Source organism: Sebastes fasciatus, chromosome 7 (genome assembly GCF_043250625.1).
Source record: "Sebastes fasciatus isolate fSebFas1 chromosome 7, fSebFas1.pri, whole genome shotgun sequence".
Classification (NCBI taxonomy): domain Eukaryota; kingdom Metazoa; phylum Chordata; class Actinopteri; order Perciformes; family Sebastidae; genus Sebastes; species Sebastes fasciatus.
The window spans coordinates 3058435-3065149 of record NC_133801.1 but is presented as its reverse complement, the minus strand read 5'-3'; the positions used below and the strand labels follow the sequence as shown (position 1 = coordinate 3065149).

The following is a 6715-nucleotide window of genomic DNA, read 5'->3' as shown; positions in this document are numbered from 1 at the left end:
GGAGGTAACCCTCGAGTTGGGGAAACCCTTAACGAATAGTTAAGGTTGAGATAGGTCGTCGGGCAGCGAGTCTCACGAGAGTTTTTGCAGATTTTAGATCAGATTTTTGCAATTTGTAAACATAGTTCAACACAGTAACATAGGTTAACATAGCCACTTGACATTTATTTAGATATTTGAACAGCTTGACTGTCAAATTATGACAATTAGAGCATGACAATTCAGGACCAAGCAGAGTTTATTAGAGGCATTCAGAGTCCTAGGAACACTGTTATAGAAACCTCACTGATGAAGTTTGAGAAATGTCCAGCACAGTGGAGGGAGCCCTAGCATTGTTATAGTGCCACGCGGAGCTTTAGAAGGTTTCAGGACCAGGGATAGCTCCAATGTGGCATCAGAGTCAGATGATTTCAGCTCCATGAATAGTTCCAACAGAGCTGCTTGTAGTTCCAAACAAGTTGACTGGCAGTCAAGACCATGGAGAGCTCCTCAGAGGCAGTCTTAGTCTGAGTCAAGTTGTCAGTAAATAGATAGAGCTGAATGTCATAGTTCCACGGAGAGCCGTGGATCGTTTAAGAACCACGGAGAGCTCCGACATAGTGTGGGTGCCTCAGTGAGCTCCGACATGCTGTCAGCACCATGGATAGTTCCTACAGAGCTGCTCCTGAATAGATGCAAACAAGTTGACTGTGATTCAGGACCATGGAGAGCTCCATAGAGGTCTTCTGATTGTGATTCCCAGGAACAGGGTGATAGAAACTGACCTCAATTTTCATCACAGTGAGCTCCTACATGGATAGTCTCAACACAGCAGCCTGTAGCTTACGGATCAAGGACCAAGGAGAGTTCCTGAGGTTTAGATTAGATTCCCAGGAACATTGTAAAAAGAAAATGACCTCATCAATAAGGTTTGATATGTTTTTCAGATCTCTAGAATCATTATAGTGTTTTAGCAGGAGGACCACGGAGAGCTCTAATGTGGTATCAGTTAGTGAGCATTGACAGTTTCACAACCACTGACAAGGCTGGCTATAACTGGCTATAAACTAAGACTCTTGCTGCACAGATACAGTTAGGCTGTGTTTACTTTCCATTTAAAATACATAATCAAGCTAGCTTCAAGGGTATCAGTGTCAAGGTGCGTACGGTAGAAGCTGGACAGATGCAGACAAAGTCTTGATTGGATCAGTCAGAGTGAGTCAGTGGTTGTGTTTGTCTTTCTCTACCACACGAGATGAAATGAGCTCAGAGGGCAGTACGTTGATGTAGTGAGTGCAGAGAATGACCCGTATGTTGGCAAACACCCTGCCTGCTGAGGTCTTCTCAACACATTGAATCCCCCCCCCCCCCCTTCAAAGTCGCTGTTCTTCAGCTGACCCTGACCTCTGACCTCCCACCGGAGGGGGGGTTAATCGAGAAGAGAATACCTGTAGTAGAATCAATAAAATATGTAACTATTATTATTGTGGTTTCGATCCACGGATACGCCCCTATGAACTGTTATCTATTTTTAGAAACAAGAATTGTCATTTATAAAGTGCTTTGGACCCCCATGAGAATACAAGCCTGCACTGTTTAGTGTAGCTGCTCACTATTGATCTCATCAGTCAGCTCATTTCTGCCTCTTCTGGTTCATTACACATATTTTGATTTATGGATAATTCTTTCGATAATTACCGTGCACAAATGTGTGTTTGCAGTCATAATTTGCATCCACTGTTATATATATATAAATGTTACTGTTGATAGCAATTACAATTGTTAAGTCTGATAATCGCTACTACTTCTAAATTATAAGTCTAAACTCGTGTACCTTTCTAATTTGTGATGTTTTGAGGAAGCAGGATTTGGGGAAGGAGGGAAGTTGGTGTTTTTCGTCAGTGTTAGATTTCTCCCGGCTGGCTCTGGCAGTGGCTTACTCAGAGAGTAAACAAGAGGCAGACTGGCTTATGAAAGAATCTGGGAGACAGGTAGGCAGGGAGACCGACAGAAAGCTAGACGGGCAAAAGAAGAGCCAGCCAGGTGACGAGCCGATCGCGAGCCGCTTGATTGTGATAACAGAGTAAGATGTGTTAATACGACTGGAGTGATGCGTTGTTATGTGGCGACTATTATCATATGGAGAGCATTACAATGTGCTTCACATCCCATTAGCAGAGACAGAGAGAGAGAGAAAGAGAGCACATCCCACCTCCACACGTACTCCCAGCATGCTACTCTGATGTGTTTTCCACCTTCTTCTGTCTATGACACATTTGTTGGCTGCTGTGTTTTCCCTCCTCAGACAGCACAGAATTGTTATTTGGTGGACAAGTTGCACAATGACCTGATGAATAATCTGTCAGTTGACTAACCTTTTCATTGTCATTTCAGTACTACAGCTACAGGTTCATACAATGAAGTTATTTTTCTGAATCAGTTTAGGAACCTTAAACCGTGCTAGTTTTGACAATGTGGGGGGAATGTAAAAGGCAGAGTGTTTATAAATCACAATTTAGCCTCAACCTGGTCTATCTGTTAACTTAAAGGGACTGTATGTAACTTTTAACACATATAAATAGTTTTTTTATTGCCAATGTGTGAACAGGTTGTAACCTAACCTAAAAAAATAGACCTTCTACGACTTTCTGGGTTTCCTCCATCAGCCTGTAGACTGCTTTTAACGTGATGAACCCGGGCTGTTCATACCGGGAAAATCTAACGGATGTGACGTCACCCTTGCGAGTGCCTTTACGTTCAGCTCCGCTTACAGGGCTAACAGTGTGCAACCATAGCTAAGGTTCGGTTAGAAATGGAGTCCGTTAACGCAAATAAATGACCAGCCCCTACTACAACTCAGACTCCAACACAAACTCAACAGAAGCACAAAAAAAACTAAGTTATATCTGGTGAAGCCGGTCTGGCAGAACAGGAATGTGTTCCACGTCGGGAGAAAACTAGGATCAACATCAGCCGGACCTTCAATTCATGGAGGGACCTTCGTTCAACAGGACGCTGACTGTCGTTGACCTAATGGCCACAGGTATCACTGTAAACAAGCAATTTCTGATTCTTACATAGAGTTCCTTTTAATAAAGGTCATAATTGAGGTTTCCTTTGCTTGGCTTTGAAACTAGTGCACAATAAGGCGGCTAAATGGCCACAAATTAAAAAAAGTATTTTACAATTTTAACAATAAATCACAAGCAAAAACCAGACCTGCTGTATCTGGTGTCTAATCTGAGGGTTCCCTGTATTTCAGACCTTGAAATTCAACCGGCACCTTGGCCACAATCCAGGATATCTTTCACCTCTCTGTTCCTAAACCTGCTTGCCAGCTAAAAAAAAAAACAGGACGAAGCACTTTGAATTGTGTTGGAAAAAAAAGAAAAGTTATTTTCTTGCTCTGTGATCTTTGCAAGCTGTCATGCAGAAATGTTTCTTTTCTTTTCTGTACAACTTTAAATGTAGGCTGTCAGAGTCAGAGGAGGTACCCATAAATGCTCGTTATGTAACAACAAGTGACAGATAAGCAGGTAAGAGGTCATCACAGATCATAATGTGTGATTTACATTCCAGCGGAGATTCTGCATCCTGTCTGGTTAAAGAATTAATCTGTGGCTTAATCCCTCCGCCTAGAGCTATACCCCCAATCCCTCCATCTATTCACCCATCTGTTTCTGCATCCATCTGTCCGTCCAACCAGCCAGCTCGTCGCCTGCCTTGTCGGCATTGTTTCCTGGCTCGGGGGGGGGGATGTGTTACAGGTGCACTGCAGGTCTACTGCTTTCTACTAAAGACATTACATTTAAATGAAATGCTACGGCGATTATCCGTACTTCATTCTGTGGTCCCCAGGAGGTCCTTCTTATCAGCAACATTTCATTTCCTTTTCCACTGTCTCTTGTTAGAGACATTGCATGAGGCTTTTTCTCTTTTTATTCAGGCAGCAGTGACGTGCCAATACAGCAAGAATACCAACACCACCACCACCAACACCAACACTACCACTACTGCTGCTGCAGAAACTAGAAACATCAAATAATTTACATAGATCCCCCCGAAAGCAGATAACAGTGGTATATATGTTTATCTTAATCCTTTCCCATTTTAGAACAGATCTCTTTACCATAAGTGGTCTAGTCTTAATATCACTGTAATAGTTCTATAGCTGGATTTAGATTAGGCTATTGATTCCCTCTCTGATCTGGATGCTTGTCATTAGTTGATGGTTTTTATCCAGTGCTGTGATATCCACACACTCCCACACGTATACAGGCTAGAAGTATGCCACAAATACGTGTTAATTTATTTCTTCTCCTCCTCATCCTCACCTCTCCTCCTCCTCCTCCTCCTCGTGTTTTGTCTCCAGTTTATTTTTGTAAATTCTTTTGTGATAAAGGCTTTTTTTTCTAAATAGACCGCAGAAGTGTGACCTACATTTGTGCCCAAATAAGGGATTGCAGTTCCTTTGCTCTGTCAGACTAATGGAGAGAAATTAACAGCGGTGTAACATGATCGCCTCTTAACTGAGTCCAAATCTATAGACTCTCGTTGATGTCGAGGTATCACGGTTTCATATGGATTTCTTTATGTTGTTGAAGTGGTCCAGGACCAAAAGCTCTCTGTTTGATGGAGCACCGGTTTGTTCAGTGTTTTTAAAAATGACGCTCTAACACATTGTGTTGCTATTTTATTGATGTCATGGTCGTAGTGCTGATATGATAAGTCAATTAAACCATTAAACATAAATTAACTATTGTGATAATCGATTAACTGTTCACGCCATTTATAAAGCAAAAAATGCCCCAAATGATCTGGTTTAGGTTCTCAAATGTGGGGATTTCTTGCTTTTCTCTGTTGTTTATCCTTCATCATATCATTCTTTAGGTTTTGGAAACTGAAACTGTGATGAACATTTGTTACTGTTTTGACAATTGTTTATTTTGTGATACATTTTTCATTGGTATTTAAGCATAATTATCTAGGGTGGGGTTACAAGTTGATAGATCACCAGTAGGGTAAAATAATATAATCCCCAAATGTCTATGTATTAATCAAAACAAAATTGGCAAACATGTACAGAAAAGAAAAAAGAAACAAACAAACAGGAAGAAGAAAAAACTAAAAAAGTGATTTAAATAAAAACCTCTGCGCCATCCTCCCCCCGACCCGAAATCCCTCCCTTTGGGTTCCTCCCATCCCTCCCATCCCTAGACCTCGGGGACATGGAGAAGAGTTATATGAAGGATTTAATTATAGTGATGGCTTGTTTCCAACGTAGTATCTTTCCTCTCTTTGCCAGGTGTATGTTTGCAGCCCAGTGTTCCATACCTGCTCTATCTATGAAGTCAAGAAGCCAGCTTTGTATATTGACAGAATGTGGAAGCTTTCTATCAGCAAGCTAATAGTCGCTTTGCAGTTGTAAGGCCGGCTAACCGGAGACGTCTCTGCTTAACACAGAGCTCCAGGTTGGAGCTGTCATTAAGTAACAGGACTTCAGGTAAATAAATTGTTTTAGACAATAAAAAGTTTGACAGCATCTCTACAACCTTCTTCTACAACTCTGCAACCCTAAAACATATGAAAAAAAAGTACCTAATGCATTTTGATTGCATAAGGTGCAGTTTGATGATGGTAAACCTTCGGTGAAATATGTTCTGTGTATGACATTGGACTGAATAACTTGATGGTTGGGGTTCCTGGAAGATAGTTGGATGTTCTGCCAGATTAGTTTCCATTTAGGTCCGTCTTCCACATTTGACATTTTATACTGTAGATTAAACAATGAATCATTAATACACCCAACAAAACCCAATCGATTCTCCCTGTAGGATGCTAGCACTACATGCTTTTTGTGCGGTCTCTCTGTACTTTTCAAAAGGTGTGCCGTAGAAATAATCAAGCAATAGTTATATTTTCATTGTAGTTATGTACATGCTAGTTTGTTAGTTTGTTATACAACCAAAACCTCAAACAATATGCTGTTGTCCTACCTTTTAAAGTAGTCAGACAGTCAATCATTTAAACTGCCAAGTATCCAACAATTAAAGATAATCGATTTATTTAGGTTAAAGGGTTATTTGATAATGAAAATGATCAGCAGTTGTACCACTATGAATATGCACACATGATGTTTTTAAAGGTGCTAAATATGAAATTCAGAGCGTTTTTATTTTCTCCACACGGCTGTCAGCTAACAGTGCTAACAGCGCACAACTAGTTGCTGTATTACTGCTCTGGATGCCGTACTGTACTAGAACCAGAAGCAGTTGGGAATGAGGAATTCACAATTCCATATTTGACATATAATAAGTAAAAAGCAAACTAAACCAGACTTGATCAGGGAGCCTCCAAAACATCAGTAACACTTTAACATTTTTACAAATAAATCTTTCCTGTGTTCCCTCTGTGCTTTAGTGACTTCCTTTGTGTGAGACGGCGAACCAGCTGGCTCTCAGGACAGCAGAGATCCTCCCTGAATTGAATTAAAAGCTCAGAGCAGATAACTGTGAAGTGTAACAAGGGGGTAGTTTCTTCTCTCTCCCTGCTGCCACCGGAGTGAGTCTTCACATGTGATCTGACAGCGGAGGGATTAATGAGAAAACGGCAAAAACGTGTCAAGTTTAAATTGAATATGAGCCGGCGTGGCGCAGACCTCCTGAGTACCGACAGTGTGAAGACACATGACGAGCACAACTCCAGTGTAAATTCAATATGGGTGTCAGCATGCTAA

At 41.1% G+C, this 6715-nt stretch overlaps 1 protein-coding gene across 5 annotated transcripts in view; it reads left to right on the top strand.

Annotated features, from left to right (window-relative positions):
- Positions 1-6715, top strand: part of LOC141771100 (leucine-rich repeat and fibronectin type III domain-containing protein 1-like protein) — a 389487-nt gene that overhangs the window by 1501 nt on the left and 381271 nt on the right. The gene's annotated exons all lie outside the window — the stretch shown is intronic.